General features: G+C 37.9%; 1 protein-coding gene across 1 annotated transcript in view; it reads left to right on the top strand.

Annotated features, from left to right (window-relative positions):
• Positions 1 to 26,933, top strand: part of CNTN3 (contactin 3) — a 341,782-nt gene that overhangs the window by 87,278 nt on the left and 227,571 nt on the right. The window lies entirely within an intron of this gene.

Raw genomic sequence — 26,933 nt, 5'->3', positions numbered from 1 at the left:
CTTTTTTTTTATTTTCCTTTTTTTTTTATTTTCTAAGTTAGAGAAGGATTTTTTAAAATAGAGTGGTATATATACCACAATTAGTTTTTTTGGTTTCTTTTATCATTTTCCTTCTTTGCACCTATAAAGGTGCTGACCAGCACCTACAAAGTTGAAGGAATAGTGTAATGAATACACACATATGCACCATTTATATTTTCTGTATTTGAATATTGTGCCATTTTAATGTATTCTGTGCGTATGTGTATAAGTGTGTGTGTGTGTTTCCTTTATTTATTTGGCTAACCCATTTGAAAATAAATTACAGGGACCATCACCTCTTACCCCTAAAAAGCATAGCACCCATCTCCTGAGAAGACAACCAATTTTCTACCTCAACACGGTTTCTTTATGATACCTAAAGAAACTAATTAAAAAAGCATGCTGTCATTTTTCCTTTCTAAGAAGACAAATTGGTGTGGAATGAGGCCAAATGCATTGTTTTTGGTTTTTGTTTTAATGTTTTTATTTATCTTTGAGACAGAGAGAGAGACAGAGCATGAGCAGGGGAGGGGCAGAGAGAGAGGGAGACACAGAATCTGAAGCAGGTTCCAGGCTCTGAGCTGTCAGCACAGAGCCTGATGCCGGGCCTGAACTCACAGACTGTGAGATCATGACCTGAGCTGAAGTCGGATGCTCAACCGACTGAGCCACCCAGGCGCCCCCAAATGCATTGTCAAATAAAACACGTGTTACTTGAAGACATGCATATATTGGAGTAGATTTTTGAGCTCTCATGTCAGACTTAAAACATTCTTCAAATAGTTAAATGAAAATCTATGGCAAAAAAATTCATAAATCAGAGATTATAAATTAAAACCTCTACCTTTTAAAGTAAAGTTTTTGGTTTTTCAAAGTGGGTGTTCCTTTTTAATGTCTCAGTCTTGTTTTTTTGTTTTGTTTCGTTTTTAAAACTTGTTTAGTTATTAAGAGAGAGCAGGAGCATGGGTGGAGCAGAGAGAGAGGGAAAGAGAATCCCAAGCAGGCTCCACACTGTCAGCGAGAAGCCAGATAAGGGCTCCATCTCACGAAATGTGAGATCATGACCTGAGCTGTAATCAAGAGTCAGATTCTTAACCGACTGAGCCCCCCAGGTGCCCGTCAATCTTGCTTCCAAATCACTTTCTTTGACTGCTACTAATCTGCATTGAAGAACAAAGGACCAACTGTTTACAGATTTCTGCCTTTTCAAGTGATCATTGGAGAAAGATCAACACAGATATCCAGACTAAAATATTTTTTTTCTTGAATTCTTTTCTTCATTTACACAGTTTCAAATTTGAGTCCTGTTGTTGTAGAGGGACCAAATTGAAAGAGATTGTACTACAGCAATATTATTATTCACCACAGCAACTTTCATAGGGCAACCCCGAAATTTTCCAATTTTTTGAAATTTTCCAATTTTTTCCAATTTGCCAATTTTCCAGTTAATTTCCAATTAATTTTCCAAATAATTGAAAAGAAGAAGATACGCTCAGAAAGTGAAAGTGTAGCAACAGAAAATGAGATCAGTTTATCAGTGGTGTAAAATGTTAAGTTATAATTTTATATAGTGTTCAGGTTGTATGTATTGTTTCAGCATGTTTGAGAAATGTTTTACAAATTTTGTTTTTGCAAATTTATAGAAAAAGCAGTGTCTGTTTTGCTAAAATCTTAGGACTTCATAAAACAAGTTAAAGGTCAACTTGATTCTCTGGATAAAAAAGGTTTTATATTGATAAAAGTTTGTTGATAAAAAAAATTTAAGAGGGAGGCACCTGGGTGGCTCGGTCAGTTGTGTCTGACTCTGGATTTCAACTCAGATCATCATCTCACAGTTTGCGAGTTCAAATCCCACGTTAGGCTCCATGCTGACCGTGTGAAGCCTACTTGTGATTCTCTTTCTCTCTTTCTGCTCCTCCCCTGATATCTCTTTCTCCCTCTCTCTCTCCCAAAGTAAATAAACCTAAGAAAATTAAATAAAAATAAAAAGCTTTAAGGATTTTTAAGGAAGAATTATATTAATTGATATATGATACATTTATACAGAATGTTATTTAAAGAATTGATCATCTTTATAATTATGGAGAAGAATTGGGCTCTTACCAATTTTCTAAAGACTGTTGATTATATATAATACTTTACCTACTTTAGTACTCCTCTAGGATTTATATAAAGCTTACTTTAAAAGATTGGTTTGTGAGTGTGATATTCTGCTAACCAGTATGGGTCATCGTCTATGTTTTAAAGTTAAAAATCTGTTCATGATTTAGGGGCTACCTCGTAACAATGGCAAGTAAAAACCCACTGTGCAAATTTGCTTACTTAGAGTAGTGTTTAGCCAATGATATAAATCCAATAAATGCAGCAAATGCTTGATAATATGTGTTTGCTGTCTTCTCATATTTCAGCTTTTCATTATCCATTATTTTGTGCAGTTTTTCATTTCCTTCTATTGTTTTATCTCTGCATGTTTCCCCCACAACAAAGAGGCAAAAGTAATTTCTAGCCAGGACTTTTATTCTAGAATAAATTTGATTGATTTTCTTCTTCTTCAAAAAAAACAAACCACTAAGCTTCATTCATTCATTTTTTTAAATTTATTTATTTATTTTGAGAGAGAGAAGTGTGTGGGGGGGGGGGAGCTCACATGAGTGGGATTGGTGCAGAGACAGAAAAGAGAGAAAAAGAATCCCAAGAAGGCTCTCTACACAGAGCCCTACATGACGCTCAATCTCTGGAACTGTGAGATCATGACCTGAGCCAAAATCAAGAGGCAAGATGCGTAATGGACTTAGCCACCCCGATGCCCATAGGCTTCATTCATTCTTAAAGAAATACTTTTTTGGCATCTGTTTATTCAACCCATATTGTTTTCAGTGAGGAAAATGGACAGAGCTCTTTGTCCTTGGTACTTACATTCTGGCATGTAACGGGGAAAATGCCATTGAATTAGAAGATGCTAGTGCACTGGGGAAGAAAAACAAAATATTGTGAGTGTGGGAGATTGAGATGTGGGTTGCCATTTTAAATAAGATCAGTCCTCCTCGAGAAGGTGATATTTGAACAAAGACATATAGGTGAACAAGTTGACCTTGTAGATATTTAGAGAAGAAAGCTCCAGGCAGAGTCAATAGCCCATGCAAAGGTTCTAACATATGACAAGCTGGGTGTTCTAGAAGCAACGGGAAAGCTGGCATGGTCAAACCAAGAGAGAAGCGGTAGGTGAGAGCCAAGGGACCCTGTGGCAATGGATGCAGCAGAAAATAAAGCAATGGCTGACAATGAGTAAATGACAATATTTAGAGCTTTTGTCCTAAATGGCCCCTAGTAGACACAGTGTGTTTGAGCAGAGAAATGATGTGATCTGACTTATCTTTTAAAAGGACCTTGCTAGATGCTGTGTTGTGGATTAATTGTAGAGGAGCAGAGACACTAGTTACAAGTTAATGTAATAATCAGGCAGGGGGTGATGGTGGCTGACTCCAGGCTGATAGCAGCTGGTCAAATTTGGGGTGTATTTTGGAGGTAGAATCATAAAGATTTGCTCGCAAAATAGATGTGGGTATGAGAGAAAAGGATGAGTCAAGGATGGACTCGAAGGCTCTCTGTCACCTTGTGTTTAGAGCAAATTATCTCTGTCCATATCCAGAAGTGTGCCTCATGGAAGGAATGAAGACCCAGCCCAAAGCACAGGTAACAGTTTTCCACTAAATAGTGGGTAAAAAAAGTCAATGTAATGGATCATGACCACTGTTTTTTATTAAAGTAGGTAAATTAGAATTAAAAAGGGATGGAGTAGAATATATCAGCATGCACTGGTCATTCAGTAAATATTTTCTGCTGAACACTTCCAGACATTTGGAATACAGCAGTGAAACAAAACCAACAATACCCCAGTCCTCCTGGTGCCTTCCTTTTAATATATGTGTGTTGAGTCCTCATGTTACATATATTTCTTACTGAGTTGCTGTCAAAAATGTTTAAGAGCCAGAGACCTAAGTAGAAACGAAAGACAAAAGAGAACCCTCCAGCATTTTGAGAAGAAGCCAGAAAAGGGAGGAACATGAGGGTGAAGAAAAAATAGTAATGACAGCAAAGTTAATAATACTAACAATTTTTTAATGTTTATTTTTATTTTTGACAGAGAGAGAGAGACAAAGAGCAGGAGGGGGAAGGGCAGAGAGAAAGAGGGTGAACACAGAATCTGAAGCAGGCTCCAGACTCTGAGCTGTCAGCCCAGGGCTCAAACTCACGAACCACAAGATCATGACCTGAGCCAAAGTCCAATGCTTAACTGACTGAGCCACCCAGGTACCCCAGTAATACTAACAATATTAATAAATGGAACCTCATTCATTGAGGTGCTTTACTTAGCTCATCTAATTTACAAAAATACAATGAGATAGATATTATTTCTATCTTAGAGACAAGGAGAACAGTCTCTAAGTTTTTAAGTAACTTTCCTAATCTGTGTGGTTATATCAAGATTTTTATTGTCTTTGAAACCAAAGTGTAGTCCCCTAATCACTAGTATTTACTATTTCAATTTATTTTCTGGAATAAAGTCAGGGTATAGGCCATGGAGTAGGAATCCTCAAGAGCTCAAGGAGATTGTTGTCTCACTACTGAATTACTTATTAATTGCTTAACTATAGGAGAAACTCTAGATGTTCACTGTCCAATGTGGAAGCCACTAGCCACATGTGACTAGTCCATATTGAGATGTACTGTAAGCACAAAATGGGCACACGAATTTTCCTACCTTGGTACCAAAACTTTTAAGATTTAAAAACATCTCAGTAGTTTTATATTGATTAGAGGTTGAGATGGTAATATTTTAGATGTATTTCATAAAGTAAAAATATTAAAATTTCACTTGTTTCTTTTAACCTTTTTAAATGTGGCTCCTAGGAAATTTAAAATATGTGTGGTTTCCATTATATTATTTTGAACAGCACAACTCTAGACATTTATGAAATAGAAACCTGACCATTTTGCAACTGTTTTTACCATGTAACTAGCCCAACAGGAAACCAAATGAATTAAGGAATTGGGATTTGTTGATTTCGTATGAAAAGTTGTAAATACTTCCTGAGAGTGTTTTGCCTACAAATACTGAATCCTTTGTAGGTTGAGTTCGGATTTCAAGTGTCGTAGCTTGGTGAATGTAGACAAGTCCTTAATGAATGCATTTGGAAATTCTAGACTTCACAGTCTATATTCTGTTGTGGTTTTAGTTTTAATTTCCTAGTGGGACTAGCTAAGTAAATATGTCTTTTGGAAAGAGAAATTTCCTTGGATAACTAAAATTATTGTCGATGCCTAGTTAAAACACCACCATGGAAAATACCGTATTTCTGTAAAAGTTCGAAGTTATTCTTATTTCATCAAATTGTTCTTCTAAAATTTTAGTGAACAACCAATATATTGGGATCTACTAATACTGTGTAATACCTAGAAATGAGTTGTGAAAGTAAGTAGCCAATAATCTAAGAAGAGAGGATGATCTTCAGGTGTCCTTGACCTTCTTTTCATGGATATTGTGGTAGTGTCTCCAACATCTACTCTGTTCTGCAATCATGAAACAGCCATGAGATTTGGAAGAGATTGATACCCTGCAAAGCTCCAAGATGGACCTGTCTCATTTGCCCCAATGATTAGCCTAAGCTACTGAGCTCATGGCAGTTTTTTTACCGTAAGATTTTATGTTCGCACTTTGTGGAAAGTGCCCTATATCCTAGTGTGTCCAAGTGAGGAATCCTGAAATCCTGATTGCCATAGGTGGCCATCCTGCAATCACTGGCGGGGGCGGGGGGGGGAGGGGGGGACAAAAAAAAAGCCTGAGGGAAAAGCTGATTCTATGCATACAGATCAAACATAGCAGAAAGAACCAGCTCTTCAGTGATACTATACTTCCATGGCCCCACCCTGGCTTAAACAGCATAAAAAGCAGTAAATGCCCTCCTCCAACACATGTGCCCTCCCCAACCTGGCCCAGTCTTTATTCTGCAGAGCTACATTAACCCCTGAACTTCATTTGCCTCTTCCAAGACCTATGAAGATAGCATATGTTTCTCATTGCATCCCGAAATCTGTTATAACTGAGAACATAGATCATGCTTTATGAGATGATTTAGATCATCTTGATTAAATAATTGATTTTTATTTATTTTTTTATTTTAGAGAGAGAGCTCATGAGCTGGGGAGAGGGACAGAGGGAGAGAGAGAAAATCTTAAGCAGGCTCCATGCTCAGTGCAGAGCCTGATATGGGGCTTGATCCCATGACCCTGGGGTCATGACCTGAGCCAAAATCGACAGTTGGATGTTTAACCAACTGAGCTATCCAGGCGCCCTGATTAAATAATTTCTTAAAAACTGTTGATACTGTAATTAAGATGAAATGTATGATCACTAAACATGAGCCTTGGCTTCCTTTAACAGTACAGATTTAGTAATGGACAGCATCTACAAACAACAGCCGTACGTTTGGGCTGCGTTTGAAAATCATACGCTCTCCAATAGTTTGTGGGTAAAGGATACAATGTCTTCATGTGCCCCAATCACACATGCCATCCTGTTCTTTGTCACCTTAATGTGAATCACTTTCTGTGCCAGTCTTTCATCCCAATCGTGGTTAAGGAAAGCTTTAAAAGCAAAATAAACTTGTTAAGTCCCCCCTGAAATATTTTTCATTTGGTTTAATGATGCCACACTTGTAATCACTGAGAAAACGAGTTTGGTGTTGGATGTGGCACTTCAAGTAAACTGTTGCCATAATCTCAAATGACTGTCATTTCTTCTGCTGTGTTTGTGTGCAGTGTAGTATGATTTGATGGCACTGATACTGGTGAAATGGAGATGTTGCTGATCTCTGCTTATAAATCTTGACATCCTCCCTATTTTCACCGATAAACTTATTTCAAATCATCCCTCTCAATTGCAGCACCCTAAATCTTGAATTGCTTTTCATTTATCCCATTTACATCTTGACAGTCTATCAGAGTTTGAATGTGGAAATCTGGAGAAAAACAAGGCAGGCATTGTTGGTGTATTTTGTTCTTATAACCGTGATCATTGATAATTCCACCTATTGGATTTTTGTAAGCTTGATGGTGAGTAAGAAAGAGTTTGGGGGACTTAAAAAATAATGTGTATTGGAAATGCTATTAGAGTTCAGTAAACACATAAGATTAAATAAAACCCACAATTTTATTTAGCTCTTAAAGTGGCTGTTGTCTCAAATGCATCTGTTGATTAGTTCACTGACTCCTAGAAATGCAGTGCTAACCAATTTAATTGACTGTTGCCTAAGTGATAAACTGTCTTAAAGTACTCATCACATAAAAGTGTTTTTAAGTACCCTTGTGCGTATTTTGTCTTTGCATGAGATATATGAGCAGAGCTAGATGGATTGGGCTCCTATGTAGGAGTACAGTCTTAACTCATGAATGATGGTGAACTTTGAGTATAAAACAAACACACGCATGCACAAACATACACATGTACATGCATGCATTTATACAAGGCACAACAAAGGGAAAATCTTGATATTCTGGTCAGAAATATTTATCTAACAAATATATCTATAAGCAAAGAGAAGGCAGTGTCTATGCTATGATAGAGGGTGCCCCTGAATTACACTTCCTTGTCATTCTTCCTAATTTTCACCATTTCCAGTACAGTTTTTCATGGTCAACCCGTCTTTATAATCTTTCACCCGAACTATCACCTTGGCCTTGCTACTCATCTCTTTGCCTTCTTTCCCTTCCTTTCTCTGGTGCATCCCACACCTTGCAGCCCAGATTATCTTTTTGAACGGCCATTTAGCGGGCATTTCCTGAGTGTTTTGTGTAAGGCATTGTGATAAGTGGTATAGAGGAAGGTAAGATGGATTGGGTTATTGCCTCTAGGAAGGAAAGGAGGCACATGTAAACAGTGAGAGAAGAAAAATGCTAAAGATTTAAGACACTATTTAAGAAAAGTGCTGGAAAAAGAGACTGGAATGGAAGTTCTAAGAAGAGAGAACTTAGAGAAACGAAGAAGGAAAAATATTCATGGGGAAGACTGTTTGAGATGGATCTTAAAATAATAATATTGAGAATGAACATGCATTGAGCACGTTGTACCAAGCATTGAGCTAAGGGCCTTGAGTGGATTATATTGTTTAATTCCTTCAGCAACCTCTGTGCCTAGTACTATTGTTATCACTATTTTATGAATGAGGGACCAATGGCTCTGACAAGTTAAGGAATTTTCTAAAATTCACATACCTAACAAGGGTTTGAGCTGGCATTTGAAAACCAGTCTGGAAGACAGCCCTTACTCCACAGCCCATGGATATAACCATTATGTTACAGTTGGACATGATGTAAGAGAATGGGGCAATGTCTAACTTAGTATGTTGAAACTGCATAGACTGGGTGACTTAAACAACAGAAATTTATTTCTCATAATTCTGCAGGCTGGGACATCCAAGGGCAAGGTGCCAGTTGATCCACTGCTGGTGAGCTCACTCTTCCTAGTTTGCTGACAGCTATCTTCTTGCTAGGTCCTTACATGGTAGGGAGATAGAGAGATTAAGCTCTCTGGTCTCTTCTTATAAGGACACTAATCTTATCATGAGTGCCCTGTCCTCGTGGCTTCATGTAATCTTCATTACCTCCCAAGGCCTTGTCATATCGGGGAATAGGGCTTCAACATATGAATTTTGGGGAGGACACAAACATTCAGCCCATAACGGGTAGGAAAGATTATTTAAGTCTGGAGAAAAGTGTAACATAGAATTGGATCCCGGTCATACATGGCAAGTATGTAATAGCTTTGATAATAATGACAATCAATGTATATTGAAATGTTCTTGCGTGTCAACCCCAGCTTAAGCAGTCTGTTTGTATTTAATTATTGCAGTGATCCTTTGAGCTAGGTATTATTACAAATATTATTACTTTATAGAAGGAAACCGAGGTACAGAGAGATTACTACCTTGCCTAAAGTCACATTCCATTATTAAGTGTAGCCACATTTCAAACCCAAGCCGTGTTTCTATAGATCTATGCCGTGCTGTGCAGAGTCATGTGCAACTATCGGGCACTTGAATTATGGCTAATCCAAACTGAGATTTGTGGGTTGTTTTTTTTTTAAGTTTTTGTTTATTTATTTTGAGAGAGAGATTGGGGTGGAGGGGCACAGAGAGGGGGAGAGAGAGAATCCCAAGGAGGCTCCTCACTGTTAGCACAGAGCCCAATGTGGGGCTTGAACCCATGAACCCTGAGATCATGACCTGAGACGAAACCAAACGTCGGACGCTTAACCAACTGAGCCACCCAGGTGCCCCAAACTAAGATTTAAGTGTGAAATACTAGATTTTAAAGACATATTTTGAATAGATGATATCCGATTAACAATATTTATATTGATTGAAATGTTGAAATATATTTGATAATATTGGGCTATATATAAAATGTGATTAAAATTAATTTTACCTGTTTCAGTTTCCTGTTTATTTCTAGACAATGTAAATTTTATGTCTCATTTTTTTGTGTGTGAGAACATTGAAGTTCTACTCCCTTAGCAAATTTCACTTATAGAATACATTATCAAGTATAGTCATATTTCCATTATAAATTAGATGTAGAGTCTGTGCCCTTAGCACAATTGAGAAGTGGTAGGGAAAAAATGAGGTTGGGGCTAGAAATTGTTAAGCAAGAAATGATGCCATCTTAGCTTTGCTGTGAGACCAGTGTCTCCAAAGGATGTTTGTAGGATACACTGGAAGGAAGAAAAACAAAAAGGAAAGATCTGCCTGTGGGTTATTGTAGTACATGAAGTGAGAGATAACTCATACCCAAACCAGGGTAGTTGGAATCACAAAGTAAAGACTAGAGATGAGAGAAATTACAGTCAGAATTGAAAGGGTATGATGAACAATTGGATAGTTCTACCTGGTGAAAGAGAAAAGATAGTGGAAGGGGACTCTCGAGGTTTCCAAATTGAGTGGGAAGATAATGAGACACTTAAAAGAAATAATAAACACAGAAGGAGTCAGGGATTTGGATGTGTTTTGAACATACTGAGTATGTTCAGTACTCAGTATGTTCTCTGAGATGCTCAAAGATTGTCAGGGTGGTATGAGCTGCAAGTCACAAGATGAGATCCCAGTGTGTGGGGGTGGGGGAGGGGTGGGCACGTGGTATCCCAGCAGGAGATTCAGATGGTGAGGGGTGTTGATTGTGATAGCAACTGGTGAGACTGTCTAAGGATGATGGATGGAGAGTCAGACCAACCCCAAGGGCAAGTGTGAGGAGTAAGGAAAGACAGAATACAGCTGTGGAAGGACTTTCAAGTCAACAGGGTAAGGTGGAAACTGAGGAGTTATTTCAGGAAAAAGGAGGTGGAAGGAGATGGAACCTGCAGAAAAGCTGCTTTTTCTTGTGAACAGGAAGCCCTGAATTACCAGAGCGCAAACCTTTAAGGAAGAAATACTTGGCAAGAAGGAAGAAAAGACATTGATAACAGTAATCTTTGATAAAATGGATTTATTTGCATACATACACATACATGTATTTTTGCACATACACTCATATATTCCAGGCTATGCCCATCTTGTAAAAGAGAACAGTGTGGATTAGAACATTTGGGGCCCTTATCCCCAGTCACATGACCAATTACTGGTCCAATGGGTTCTTGATCTAGGTTGTCTGAATTTTCCCCTGTGAAGCTTTCACCTGCAGTAAGCCTTTTTTGAGTATGGTGTATTGTAGATCCTTTCAGAGAAAAGAACCAAATGGTTTCTCCTTGATACTGGGTAAGGGAGAATATTGATACTGATCAGTGTTTGGAAGACGTGACAGCCCAGGTACACATTGGAATGAGTTGCCTATTAAAACCATTTACATGCATTTGCCATTTTCTCCAGCTACGCTTAAGGTGAATAGCCTTAAGAGAATGGACAGAAACTGAAGTGTCCCAGGGAGGTTGGGCTACCGAAAGCAAAGTGGTTCTTTGAATACAGAGCTGTTCCTGAGTCAAAAAACTTCAGACTTAATTAGTATTACCTGTGCAGGAATTGCCTTAGTGTGCCAAGTGGCTTAGGGGATCAGAATCCCATTTGTTATTCAATGGGATTGATAATTGGTAAGTCGTAGTCCTGGCTTCTGTATTTATTTCTTTTGTCTTTCCTTCTTAAAAACTGTGCATTGCTGGGGTGCCTGGGTAGTTCAGTCAGTTACACGTCTGTCTCTATAGGTTTCAACCCCACGTTGAGATTGTCTCCATCTCTCTCTGCCCTTCCCCCACTCTCACATGTGTGCACGCTGTCTCTCAAAATAAACACGTAAGCAAAACAAAACAAACAAAACTGTACATTGTTTTCCTGGGATGAATTGTGAACACGTACTAATGTTTATTGCTTCAAGTAACTTGCTGATTCATCTTACCTACTGCTGAGTGTTTGGGAGATTGGTTCCTTACACTGATGTGCATTTCCTTTATACTATATTTGTACCATCTTGCTAATCATTATATGAGTTTGATTAGATGGAAATACTCATCAGTGTGGAAATAGACTATTTCCTCACTATTACCAGTTGCCAGTCCGTGTCTTTGAGCTTGCATAAAAATATGGACCATAGCTACTTGGCTGTCCTTATTGGCAGGCACTGTGCAAGGTTTTGGTTTTTTTTAACATGTTTTTCTATAATTCTCACGTCAACTATGTAGTGTCCAGTTCTCCCACATTTTCTATCTTTTGTTTCCTCCAAGTTTTAAAACTTTTCTTTTTGCATGCTATGTCTTTGAGACACTCCAGCAGTGAAAAAGCCTGCAAGGATATTCCTTGAGGATCCCTTCCCTCACTTTCCAGGGCAACCTTCCATTGACTACGCATTCTTTCCGAGCCTTACCCACACCCCAACCCTGTCCCTACTTGTGTAAATTCAAAACTTGGACAAAAAATGTCCATTCACAGGGACCAGTTTGCATCCGTATTACTTTCAAAGCAAAACCCTAACTAAAAAACTGCAGAATATTTTAGTTTGAGAAATAGCAGGCTCTTTGTTCTTGTTTTGTCAGTGAGCCCTAGCTTGTCATGTGCTTTTTTTTATCCCTCATGAATGAGATCTGCAGGTAAAATTTATGTTCACTTCTGCATGTTGCTTCCTTTGAACATCAGCTGACACTTTCAGTTCAGACAATGTTAGATGACAGAACCCCATGATTAGATATGCAACATCGGATGCTATTTTAGATAGAGATAACTGTAAATTTCAAAGTACTTGATGAGAACAATATGCAGTAAGGAACAATCAAATTATGTATGCATCTTAACGTGTATCTGTGCATATAATTTGAAGAAACTTTGGGAGGAGATAGTTATTTTATGTTTTGTGATATGACTTTCATAGTTTAAAGCAGTATCACATAATTGAACAGATTTTGGAGTTTTTATTTGCCAGCCACCATGGCAAGAAGAGGCTTGGCCCATTTTGCGAAATGTCCACTGCTGGCCAGTATTTTTTTTCTTTTTCCATAAGGTCAACTCCCAATGCCCACAAGGAACACCACATTAATTTCTTTAAGCAGTGTCAGTAAACACAAGGAGGCAAATGACTTACAGAAATGGGTGAGATGTTAGAATTCATTTGTCCATCTGTACACAACCATATAAATGAAAATGATTGAGCAACCTTTATATTAATTTTTTATCGTTAATCAAATCACTGATGCAACAAATGGAACCAATAATAACTGCCATTGCACTACAAATTCAATTGTGAAACTGTCCTTCTGATACTACTAATCATAAAATTCATGTTACATGGTTAAGATTAAGACACTAGCGATGATGAGGGGCACCTGGGTGGCTCAGTTGGCTCAGTGTCTGAATTCAACTCTGGTCATGATCTCTCAGTTTTTGAGCTCAAGCCCGACATCAGGCCCCCTGTTGTCAGCATAAGCCTGCTTCTGATCTATTCTCTTCCTCTCTCTTTGCCATTCCCCCACTCACGCTCTCTGTCTCCCTCTCTCAAAAATAAATAAATATTAAAAAAAAAAAACTAGCAATAGTGAAATGTTTACACAACAGTCTGTTTTGAAAAATACCTACTGAGTGTAAAACAGCGTGCATCTTGGTCATGCTACGTTGTGGATATTTATTGATTAAAAAGAAGAAAAACAACAAACTTAATGTTGGGAAAAAAAAAAAGACAAAAACTCCCCGTACTGCTAGCAGGCCATTAGATTTACCAAAATGCTTCCTCTTCCACCTTCTGTTTGGCAGCTGAGGAATTAAGCTCTTCTGTTGGTATTTGACTTACTACTTTCTCTTTGTATTATCCGGGCTTACTTTTCTTATTTTGGGGACTGCTGGAGACAAAACTAATATTCCCACCTGTCACTTAAACAGGAGGCAATTTGTTCCTTTTAACTAAAAGGGCAGTTGAAAAAAAAAGGAAAGGAGCATGCTCTCTATTCATTCAGGTAGGCCTGAGCCCCAGCTCGGGATGTGTGACCTTGGGAGCCTCTTGCACAGAAGAAACTGCTCTTTTCCTGGACTTACTGCATAGTGATCGAAGGCTCATCATCTGTTTGTGGAAGGTGGTTAGGAAAGAAACCTCAAGGACCAATTGTGGTGGTGTGTGACAGTGTGGTGACTCATGAATCCATATTCTCTGAACCTGTTACTCGATTCAGTTTTTTACCTGGACAGCATTATAGGATCTGCTGGTCTGAGAGAGTGAAACGTGAACACCGCTGTTTACATTGGCTCTTGTGACGTATTCATGGTTTCTTACAAGCATGTGAACATTATTTGCTCTTTCAGTCCTACAAGCAAGAAGGGTGATCAAGGTTGCCCTTGGCTGGACTTAAAGAACCCAGGCTAGTCTGAGGTCATGGGCTGCCCTTCTGACATTGTTTGGCATTGCCCATTGACATGCAGCCCTACTAAGTTTCAAGTAATATTCAAAGAATATATGAATACTGGGGGTAGTATTTCCCTGTTGCGGATTATTCATGGCAGCATTTCCTATGCCCTCTTGTTCTTAGAACATATGCAGCAGAGAGGGCAGTCTGTATATGCCCCCCAGGGAGTTTTCAAGGCAGATAGCAATCTGCATGTGTTTTCATATCAGCCTTAAGTTTTTGAAGCAGAACTCCTGGATTTTTCATTTCCATATAAGGTTTTCATTAACAAGTGTTATTTTATAGGTTTTTAAAATACCTTCTGTAATTTAAAAAAAAAAACTTTTTTAACGTTTATTGATTTTTGAGAGACAGAGAGATAGAGCACGAGAGGGGGAGGAACAGAGAGAGAGGGAGACACAGAATCTGAAGCAGGCTCCATGCTCTGAGCGGTCAGTACAAAGCCCGATGTGGGGCTCGAATCTGGAAACTGTGAGATCACGACCTGGGCTGACGTCGAATGCTTCACTGAGTGAGCCACCTTGGCACCCCACCTTCCATGACTTTTTGAATAGAAAACAGAGCTTTTCATTCTCATGCTGTGAGTGTGTGTACAAATATGAATGACACATAAACTCAGACATATGTATAAAAAATACACGAAGAGGTCATAAACAGAACATATGTATGTGGATAATTATGAAGAAGAGGCTGTTAACCAATGTACTACATGGGTTTCTGAGTACCCATGCATCTTTCAGTTAAGGAATGATATTTACTGTAGCATATACAATGCCACAAATGCCTTTTTTTTCTTTTTGCTTGATTACACAGCAAAGCAAATATAAAATACTCGGTGCTGTGGACATTATTCCTATTATGGGAGAAGAGAGAAAATAAACATTCAGCTAATGACAGTATAAAAGGAACTAATACTTTTTTATGCCTCCTGGGGTTTTTGAAAGCCCTTTGCTGGTTATTTTGTTAAGTTTCCCATTGCTACTACTTTGGCGGGTAATTATTTGAACACAGAAAGGAGGGTAAATACCTGTTAGAGAGTTGTCTCTCCATGAGAACTGATGTAGTAGGTGTTATAAAAATTTCTTTTTTTTCCGTCTTCTTTGGAGTTACCACCCCACATAGATTAATAAGGACCTTTTGTCTTAGACATAATACTTGCAGTTATTTGCTCAAACCCGATAAGTGAACACAGGGGGCAGTGTTCAAAACTACCATGGAGATAAGGACAATTCCATTCCATTTTTCATGCCTTGTAGACGCTCTAATGAGTGAAGCCATTTATTAGACTAAGTTCTCGTAAATTTTTGTTCCTCAGTCAGATTAATTAAAAGTTTGATGCAAGGGCTAAGTAAAAATGGGCAATAATATCAAATTCCACTTACTGTACTGCTGCTGCATTTAAAATATTGATTATCTTTGCATCAAAAACCCTATAATATTGATATCATTCCCATAACTCCGTGGCTCAGAAAGCTTAAATGTTTTGCCGAAAAAGGTAGATGGTAGTATTGAAGGGGAAAAAAAACATGTCTGTCTCTATGCAAAGTCACTGTCTCCCCCAGCCCCACCCCCCCAGTTAAACATATTCCTTCCTGAAGCAGGTGTTGGCAAACTTTCTCATGCAATATTCAGGTAGTAAATATTTTGGGCTTTGTGTACCATATGGTCTCTGTCATAACTATTGTGCTGTTATAATGTGAAAGCAGCCATAGACAGTACATAAATGAGTGAGCATGGCTGTCTTCCAATAAAACTTTATTGATGGACACAAACTTGAATTTCATATAATTTTCATGTGTCATGAAATATTATTCTTCTGATTTGTGGGCCATACAAAAACAGATGGCAGTCGAATTTGGCCTATGGGCATAGTTTATCGACCTCTGTCCTAAAGCATAAATACATTTTTTTAAGATTATTTTTTTTATCAAGGACTTATGTTATCATGTGCAAAGTATTTAGCAATGTGCTGTTAGAGAATAAAAAAGGGCACAGGTTCAGAAAAAAAGGAGACAACCTGTGCACAAAATACTTATTATACAGATGCTTTGGGAGAGTTATAATCCAGTGCACTAAATTGAATTTCTGATAAAGTGGGATTAATTTTGACTGGAGTATCAAAAGAGACTCTCTGTCTTGAAGGATAGGAGGCAAAGCATTCCAGGAAGAAGAATTGTGTAAATCAATTCAAGATAATTTAGTTGGTAAACAATTATGGGTGAATTCCTTGCTAACAACCTGATATGTCTTACTCCCCGTGGGGCTGCCTTCTGGGAAGACAGAATGTTGCTTTGTGTGGTAGTGCAGTTTGGGATTGCCATGGGAAGAAGCTCTGATTTTTTCTTAAGGTTAAATTTGACATTATACCTAATACTTTTGGACTTTTAAATGAGGCTATTTCAGGGAAGTGTTTGTGTGTGTGTGTGTGTGTGTGTGTGTGTGTGTGTGTTTTCCTGAACATTTTATGATCTGAGTTTAATAATGTTGCAGGGTAGATTTGGCCCAGGAACCACCCGTGTATAGGTCTGTAAACCAAAATCCCCAAATATATGTAATGAGTTGCATCTATACATTTCATATAAGTAACGAATCCCAAATTTGAAAAGTCCTCGAAAGACAATCTTGCTCAGGCCCTCTCTGAAAAGCAAGTGTGTTTTCTAAGTCAACCTCCCGTTCTGAGTTGAAGATACAGAAGTGTGCAGCATGCTCAGGCAGCCAACAGGTGACAGATTCAAATCTGAGCATTGCATCCTAACCTTAGGAGATTTAGACAAAAGGAAGAAAGTAAGAGTTGTGTGTCAGTTATGTGAAGTAAATTCATGGTTCGCTTAAACGATTTATCCTGGACCTGAGGATATTTTGCAAAGGGAGTCATTTCATGGATAAGTAAGATGTATACAAATGCTGGCCTCTCTTGAAAGTAACTTTAAACAACTTCTTTTTTTTAATGTTTTTAATGTTTATTATTTATTTTTGAGGGAGACAGAGCAAGGGTGAGGGAGGGGCAGAGAGAGAGAGAGAGACAGGGAGACATAGAATCCAAGGCAGGTTCCAGGCTCTGAGCTGTCACCACAGAGACCTACATGGGGCTCAAACTCACAAACTGTGAGATCATGACTTGAGCCGAAGTCAGATGCTTAACTGACTGAGCCACGCAGGCGCCCCCTTTAAGCAACTTCTTTAGAAATCTGAGTAATGAAGCAGCCCATCAAAAGCTCAACTTTTTTTTTTTTTAATTTTCATAGCCTAGGCAGCTGTTACATTCAAATAAGTCATTGAAATCCAGAAATGGGGCTTTGCTTCACCACTCAGAAGTTATATAAGAGATGACTGGTAGAGTATTGCTTTTAGAAGTGCTCTGTATGTGTGGTTTTGCTAAAGCTACTCTTGTGTAGTATCAGTATTTTCAGTATTCAGGAGAGAGTGGATGAATTGTAGGTGGCCAACATCCTGCAAATTTCTCAAACAGAAATAGCCACCTAATGATGAGACGATATTTTTTAAGAGTCATAGATGCACTCATTCACTTAAAATATGAATCTATATTTTTATATGGTGAATTATTGCAGTTGGACACATACATTCCCATAGGAGATAGGGTGTTTGCTTAGAATTATCTTGAGAATGCCAAATTCCTTTTTTATTTGATCAGCATTAACATTTTGTAAATTAAAACAATTTGCAAAGAAGCATAAACACACACATGTTTCTATTCTGACACCGAGTTATCAAGTACAATATGATTGGCATGATTAGGAGGTAGAAATGTGTGTTGAATATATTCAGTGTCTTCCAAAGTTTAAAAACTGGGATAAGGGAAATGCGAGTGAAAAACAAGTCAAGGCAATATATAGGAGGATAGGGATATCATGATGAATAAAGTACACAAAAATCGTGCTAAGAATTCTGAATGGAGAAAGGTTACTAAGTGGCAATACTGAGTAAAAATGAATGAAGGAATTGAGTGATTTTCTTTAGACTTCCTGCATAACTGTGTCTTTTCATACATATCGCCAAATGCTTCTCTAGGATCATGGCACCAAAAGTGTATAGAGAGCGTTCATTTTAACTCATCCTCTGCAGCCCTGAGGATCATTTATATTTTGTGTTAGTCATTAAGGAAAGCATAACATAAAAATGAGTTTGATTTTTTTTTTCTTTACCCAGAGCATTTAATATTCAGTTAGAATTCGGTGACTCTGTAGATGCAAAGTGTCTAGTACAGAGCCTGGTAATCAGTGTCTGTTTTACCTTCAGATGTTGATGTTTGAGACTGTGCATGTGTTTAATAAGTGTATGTAATGAGGGATTTTGCTCCATATTATACAGAACTAAGAAGCGGTGTTTTTCAAAATAACGTAAAATACGTGTTATTTGCCAAGGTTACCAGCAAAGCATAATAGTTTTTGCTCCCCTTTGCAAGACTACAGAGGATTTAGCAGTTCACAAGATTTAGGGAAGGCCCTCTTGTCATTTTTACATCTTGGGACCACAAATACTCTTTCCATTTTGAAAGTAGACAGTTCATTTCCTTCATTGGCAAAGTTGGTTTCATTCCTAAATGAAGGAAATTAAATAGCTTGCAATCATAACAATTCCCCCTGCCAAAAAAATAATCTGGGACCTTGATGGAAAGAGAGGCATGATTCTAGACCAGGGATTATCAAATTGTTATCAAAATCCCAGGGATAGGTGATGAGCTTAATATGGAAGCTTATGTCTGGCATTAACAAAAAAAGGAAAATATTTTAAAGCAGATGGGATAAAATAGAATTGAAAAACATGTTATGATCTAGAATGAAGTAAAGATCACTATTCTTTCAGGAGATTTTTTTTTATCAATTATATGTATGAGTATGTATACACACATGCTGTGTCTACAATAAATCATGATGAAAAATAAAATTTAGTTGTGGGTAAATGATAAATTATGAGTAAATTTGAGAAATTATTTAGTTATTCAGATGGAGGCAGCACTGAGATTCTCCCCACCTCAACCCCATAGTTCCAGACACAGTTTTGGCAATGGTCTTCCTCTGTCCTGTTTCCCTGCATCTCTATACCTACTGCACAACCCAACTTAGTATCCCTTTGTGGTCTAGAAAGAAAAAAGCAGGATATACACAAACATTTGCAAACACTCAGCTAGCTTCTGCTTACCGAGGTATAGGCCAGAAACAATTATGCTCTAGTCTAATAAATGAGATTACACTGCAAAAATACTACAGAAAGCAATCACCAGCTAGTATTACTTCTTAATAGCTTCTCCATTACAACTGATTTATGATAGAAATTCTTTATTGTATAGTTATTTTTTTCATAGAAACAACAGCCTTGAACTGGAGTTCAGTTTGAACATTCTTTCTCAAATACATGAAGGGAATCATGCCTGAGTCCCATAAAGCCTTGACCCAATCTTTTTGGTAAAGAATAGAAACCACAAATACAATAATCTCTATTAAAACCTTTGAGGGAAGGATGCTAAAAAAATGTTTTTAAAGGAGTTGATTAATGAAGTCTTCAATTCAGTGTGATTGGCGAGAACCTTGTGATGTGATTGGCGAGAACCTTGTGAATTTGCATATGTCAGAGATGGTCCATGAAAATTGGTATAATAGAAAGTGGGGATGTAAGTGTTTTTCTTTTCAGACAAATGAGCCATGGATCATACACTCCTGGATGTATTGTGCACATTGAACACTGCATCTAACAATAGCACTGAACTTTTTGTTTGTCAGGTAGAGTTGCCATTAAACCATCTAGCGAGGAGAGTATAACTATGTGCTGAGGATTATGGAAGGATGTCAGGAAGGTTCTAAAACACTATAAGTAACACTCATATAGAAACAAAACATATTGTGTGGAAACCAATTTGACAATAAACTTCATATATTGAAAAAAAAGAAACAAAACATAAATTTAAAGGAAGAAAGCCATAAAGCATTATGAAAGCATTTAGTATGCCAGGAAATTGGTTAACTATTTCATTTAGCAGTTCGGACAATTTAGGGAGGGCCCTCTTGTCATTTGTGCTTCTTGGGAGCACGAATACTCTTTGCATTTCGAAAGTAGACAGTTCTTTTCCTTCATTGGCAAATATCAGAAACACAGATATCAAATATAGGCGCTGGCCTAAAAGTATCAAAGTAAAATGTTAGGCACCCTCCAAATAATCCCACATTCTCTTTTTTTACTCAACTATAATACAAATTGAATATTAATCCAGTGAAATAGATCATAACTTTCATCAAAGTATGTGATGGATGTGAAATATTTTAGAATATGAAAATTCTGAAATCCAGATATCTTAACCTTCAACATGACCAGAATGTACATATATGTTAATGAGTATGGACATTCTTCTGGGTTTTTTAGACCAGTTGCAATGAGAGAAATATGTGGTTTTTGCTAAAGTTTTGTCATGTTTTGAAATAGTTCTGCCACTCCACAGAGAATTTTTTTATTGAACATTTATTTCTAGCACCTATAAAGCTTAAACAGTACTTTTCAGTTTTTAATTCTCTAATATTGAACACTGCTTCCCATGCAGTTTCTTCATTTCTGTTTATGGACAAAATGTGAAATACAAATTGTGAAAATAATTTAGTAAACCATTAATTTAGCAAATTAAATAATTTTATTGCTTTATATTCGTCTCTCCTATGCTCTCATACTCCAGGTGTCTGTCTACCATACTCCAGCCTTTTTCTTGTAATTTAATTGCTTGATAACATTTCCAGATGTGGGAAATGGATAAATTAGTTACTCCTGGTAAGCTTTTCCTTTTTCGTTTTCATCATAACTCTACTGTATTGGTGTTTCCCTTTTTTTCTAGCATGTCGGTCATAGTACATTCAGCTGCACATGACAAAAACCCTTTAGAGGTTCGTTTTTCTAACATTCAATGTTTGGACTTAGGCAGTTCATTTCGGTTCAGGAACTCAGCGATGTGAGGGCTCTGGATTAGCTTTTCTGTGGTATATGTATACTTCCTCTCATGGTGTCTAGATGGCCATAGGGGTTCCCAGCATTACATCCTTCCTCACAGTTTCCATATCAAAAAGGAAAGGAAGCAAGGTCAACATTTCTTTCATTTTTGTTTCTTTGTTTCATTTTGTTTTCCTCAAAATCAGGATAGAGACTCTTTCCTAAAAGTTTTTAGCAGATTGTCCCTTATCTTTTGTTATAAGGTCGAATTATGTCCCCCTCAAAATTTGTGTGTCAATGTCCTCAGAACATGACTTTATTTGGTCATAGGGTCATTGCAGATGGGATTAGTTAAGATGAGGTTATTAAGGTAGGCCCTAATCTGTTATGACTGGTATCTTTCGAAAAAGGGAAAATTTGGACACATAAAGGGAAAATGACCTGAAGGGACAGAGGGAGAAGACAGCCATCTATAAGCCCAGGTGACAGGCTTGAAACAGAATCGTCCCTCATAGCCCTCAGAAGGAGCCAGTCCTGCCCATGCCTTGACTTGAAATTTCTAGCCTGCAGAACTATGAGACAGTAAATTTCTGTTGTTTAAACAAGCAAGCTTGTGGTACTTTGTTGTGGCCAACCTTGCAAACATATGTACCCCTCTTTGGCTGTTACTGGTCTCATACATAGCCCAATCTTCCTTGTCTGCCCTGCTCTCCAGTCAAGAACTACCAAGAGTTCAGGGTACGTAATTTATCTGGTGCTTTCTGTATCTCTGATGAAAGGCAGATTCTGAAGGCAAGGGAAAAAAATAGGTAAGAGATGTTGAGTAGACAGCCACCATTGTGCCACAGCTAGTTTTTGACATGCTGCATGGGTTAGACATTCAAATATTTGTTAAAGAAATGAATTATCTTAAGATTGGATTCTGTATCCTCCCTTGACTTGGGAATATAAATGGAATTTTATTTTTGTCATTTCTGTTTGGTTGGCATTTTCTAGCTTTAAGCCACCAATGCCAAAAAAAAAAAAAAAAAAAAAAAAAAGATAATGCCCCACTGCTATAAAATGTTTTCATCTTTTATTTGTTTTTTTCCTGTAGAATAGTAGGACCAAGATCTCATTTCATTGGTGACCTATAATTTTTACTTTCTCTGACCCAGGCTAGAGCTCATTCTGTTTGGTTTGGGTGCCTTGTAAGTACATTGGACTATTCCTTTCTAGCTCCTTGTCTTAAATTCTGCTTTAAATAGAAGGCCTCACTCTAGCTCCCTTTTGGGATTGACCCTCTTCATTTCTAAATATCTTTCTGTTTTTGCATCATGTAAATATGATATAAATAAGTGAGGGAAAATAGGATATGCTTTCCTTTTTTCTATAGGAATTTCAGAGATAACATTGTGGTCTTTTAGGAATTTCATTTCTTTTAGTAAAAGTAATGCAACTGCCTGGATCCTTTGTCTATTTCTCTATGTCAGTCTTCATAAAAACTGTATAGAGTATGACTATTAGGATTGATTGGCTGCAGTTTGATCTTTTAGGTGACATTACCTTAGGAACTTATAAAGCTGGTACTTACATTCAAAGGTAGTTATTTCAAGTAGCCTGTGGGTATTTAGGGAAAAAAATAACACCTCGTGATTGGGCTTTTGGACTGATTAGTCCTGTTTGGAAATGTTATATGCCCTTTATTTTAGGCTGTAAACTTAACATGGAGCTTTGGAGCTAGGCTAGCATATCAAAAAAATGCTCCTGTCACAAAAAGTAAAGTTTAGGATCAATCTAAATGTTACATCGAATCCATTTAGCCAGGCAGGAGGCTTCCTTCTGTTCTCAGCCAAGCTTCTCTTTGCTGGTTATGAATATCCATGTGAATTGTCAAGTTCTGTCCTTTTGAGGATCAAAATTCATTTTTGAAGAAAATGTGGGATAATTTCTTTTCGATGAGCAAAGACTTCAGAACCTATTCCTTTTAAGTTTATATTGCTGCCAAGAGACTACATTATATCCCAAGCAGCTCTCATCACCGGTTTCATTCTGGTGAAGCAAGACTGAGTGGCCTTTGTCTCTTTTCAGAGTATGAAACATGGACTGACCTGTCATGTTTGATTATGAATTTGTACTTACATTTTAGGAAGCTTTCAAATGGCTGCTAATGGTCTAAAAAGCCTTTAGGAGCCTTAAATTTCAGAAATGGTGGGTGTGCACCTCACAGGCTGGGAGCCCCACTGTTAGCAGAAAATATTGAAGTTGAAAAAGGAAGCTGATGGTTCGTTTTTGTCTTTGATCATATTTAGAACTGTGTGGTTTACTGGGAAGGGAAGCGCACCCAGAACATGAGCACTAGGGTCTGATCACAGTCTCTCACAAAACAAAACAAGACAAAACAAAACAAAACAAACCTGTGTTGCCACGGTTAGGTTGTCTAATCACCCTGTGCCTCATTTTCTGCTGGAGAGACCAAACAACTATAAGGTGAGAACATAATCTCTGAAATTAAAATCTCAGCTTTGTCAATCACTAGCTATAAAAAAGCATCTGCCTTAGGGGCACCTCGGTGGCCCAGTCAGTTAAGTGTCCATCTTCAGCTCAGGTCATGGTTCTTGGGTTCGAGCCCCATGGCGGGCTCGGTGCTGACAGCTCAGAGCCTGGAGCCTGCTTCAGATTCTGTGTCTCCCTCTCTCACTCTGCCCCTCCCCTGTTCATACACACACACACACACACACACACACACACACGCCTGCACATACTCTCTCTCTCTCTCAAAAACAAATAAAATTAAAAAAATAAAAAGTATCTGCTTTATAGAGAGTTATTGTGAGAATTCCTTCATTCATCTTATTTATTCAACAGATTGATAGGGAATATCTCCCATGTTCTAGGAGTTGGGGATAGAGCAAAGGATTAGACCCAAATAGCAAGCACATATGCGAACATGTATGATGTTCACATATAGTGAGATACAGCAAGATGTGCTTTGATACCTCTGTGAAAGGTGGAAGTGAGAGGTGGGTGGATGGACAGTCACATGTAAGCTGAGAAGAGTTCTGAATGACAAAAGGAAATCAGAGTAACAAGGGAGGTGGTGGCTCAGCCCAGTGTGACAGCAGTCATCATTGTCTCAGAGGCAGAGACAAGACATTGGTGGGACAGGGTGCCGGTACGGCTGGACCTCATAGCACAGGAGATGGGGTCAAACGTAGCCTGGGAATAAGAGAGGCAAGGCTTATACTTTCCTTAGTACAGGGCCTGGCACATAAATATTAGCAAATTACCTATTGTGATCATTTTCCCAAAAGGGTCTCAGTATGAAAAGTTTTCTAGTTATTTAACACCTTCATTTAAAATTAATATGGGTCTCTAGAGAAGAATTAGATCACCATTTTGGGATATGACTTATGTTAGATGGTGATTGGATTGCATATTTGGGTTTTCGTTGTGGCCACTTATAGGAAATTATTAAAAACACCTCTTTTTATCTTTTTCATGGAAATCATCCCTTTCTTATCTCGAGCTAATTTTCCTTCTGTCAGCTTCTCTCCCCAATTTACCTGGAATTTTTAAATCTACACCATTATGTTACTATAGTATTGTTGTCAAGTGCTACATATGTTAAAGTTTTTCAGAAAAATAATGGCAATCCCATATCCTAAGTGAAATAAAGTGGCCACTCAAAGTAAATCAAGAGCTGTTCCACCAGAAAAAAAATGTTATGAAAAATCCACCACATTTGTAAATACTTACAAATAGGCATTAGAATTAGTTTCAGCTTCCCAAGACCATAAATTTGATTAATGAAGCTGATTATCTATCTGTTTATTTATTTATTTATTTATTTTTATTTATTTTTATTTATTTTTATGCAATAAACTTACTTGGGGGAAAAATTTAAGAAAATGACAACATTGGATCTTTTGGATTAGGGACATTAGTAGCTATTTCAAAATCCATTTCTTCTGAAAGTTCTCCTTTTCCACAAAGAAAAGTGAGATTTTTTACCTTGTGTGATTTTCCCCTCAGAGGTAAATAAAGACTGGGGACTAGAAAGTATAGCAAGCTGCCTTTTTTTAATGTTAATTTTATTTTTAAGAGTGAGAGAGAAGTGTGAGGAGGGAGGGGCAGAAAGAGAAAGGGACAGATAATCTGAAGTGGGCTCTTTGCTGACAGTAGAGAGCTTGATGTGGGGCTCGAACTCACAAACCTTGAGACCATGACCTGAGTTGAACTCCAAGCCTAACCAACTAAGCCACTCAAGTACCCCAAGCAAGCTGCTTTCTTAAGCAGCTTGTGGTAGGTAGTATTAAGGGTTAATGGCATGTTGATTTTGCAGGGGAAAGGTGTTCAGAGTTAGCAGACTTTGAGGTTTGAGTGCACAGTCCCTAGACTACCTGCATTTCTAACCAGCTGCAAGTTCTGGCTTTGATAATTTCCTAGGACTGACAGACATCACTGAAAGCTATTGTACTGATAATTCTGGCTTATTTTAGGGAAAGGATACACACTAAAATCAGCCAAATGAAGAGACACATCAGACAGTGTCTAGCACGACCCCAAATGCTAAGCTTTTGTTGTCCTCAGGATGAGTAAACCTCCTGACATTGATGTGTGGTAATACACAAGGACTATTGCCACCCAGGGAACCTTGCCAAGCCTCAGTGTCCAGAGTTTTTACTGGGGCTTCATTACATAGTTAGGACTGATGAAGGCACATGCAGTGGAGCTCAGTTGCTCAAGTTAGATCATACCCTGTGAATCAAATCTTCTACCTACAATTACACGCTTGATCTTTGTGATGTCGCCAGTCCCCATCCAAGACTATCAGTATGACTGGTCCCACTCTCAGATGTAATGTGGCCATCACCACCGTAAACAAAAGCATTTCTATCATGTATGACTTTGGTTACCTGCCAGAAGCTGAGAGCAATAGCCAGATGAAGGGCAAGGCTACATTCTTGGAGCAGAAGGCAACAGGCATCACTGCCTGGATTCTGAAATCAGATGTTCTAGAGTGTGTACATTCTGAAATGCAGTATGTGAACTTGCCCCTCGCTCCTGGCCACTTTTGGGCCCAGTGCTCCTCTTCTGTTCATTGGAAATCATTATCTCTGTGAAGATTAAAGAACATGTAACGGCCACATAAGATTCACACACTGGCTTTCACTACTGCTGTTTTCATCATGTCAATGATTATTTACAGTATTATTTTATTATCCTCATAATTATGGTAAATATTTCTTAGGAATGCTATTCCTACTTGAAGTAGCCAAGATATAAGTTCATAGTTTCTGGACATTTTTTCCGACTTGTTTTCTTTGTCTGACTACTCATGGGCTCTCTTTGTCTCTCAGTTTATGCATTCTTTGCTTCAGCAGGAATTCCTCCAATTTTACTGAGCTTTCCAAGATAGGAGAATGAAGAGTTTTCTTTTCTTTTTCCTGTGGATTCATTTGTTTTCAGAAATGCACTGGCGATGATTGTACAACTAAAGTAGCATAAGCATTTGTTGATGGCGTTATCTCATTCCTTTTTAAATTCATAGCACAAAGACAGATGTGTGTGTGTGTGTGTCTTTGTGTGTGTGTAAATTCTCAGAAAGTACTCAAATTGCCTTAACTAAAGTAGAAAACCTTTTAAAAGATACTTGCTTAGGGTTGTAACCTTCTTTTAAATTGGCTGGTAATAAAATGGAAATACCACCAAATGTTGAGTATTGGAGGTCAAAACAGAAAAATAATATCGTCAACATTCTGATTTGTATGTATGGCAGATTTTATGAGAAAGATCATACTCAAGTATTCAACTTATTTTGAACACAACTTTCATTTTGTAAAGACCCTTATGACAAAAAGAGCCCCTGTAATAGGATATGCATCAGTGAAAAGTTAGGTAGAGTTTATAATTTTAAAAGTAATTACTAGAGGGGTGTCTAGGTGGCTCAGTGGATTGAGCATCCAACTCTTGATTTCAGCTCAGGTCACAATCTCACAGTTTGTGGGATCAAGCCCCATGTCAGGCTCTGCACTGACAGCTTAGGGCTTGCCTGCCATTCTCTGTCTCCCTTGCTCTCTGC

The sequence above is a fragment of the Panthera leo genome, chromosome A2 (genome assembly GCF_018350215.1).
Source record: "Panthera leo isolate Ple1 chromosome A2, P.leo_Ple1_pat1.1, whole genome shotgun sequence".
Lineage (NCBI taxonomy): Eukaryota > Metazoa > Chordata > Mammalia > Carnivora > Felidae > Panthera > Panthera leo.
Note: the sequence above shows the minus strand (reverse complement) of the source record. Positions and strands in the feature narration are given on the sequence as shown.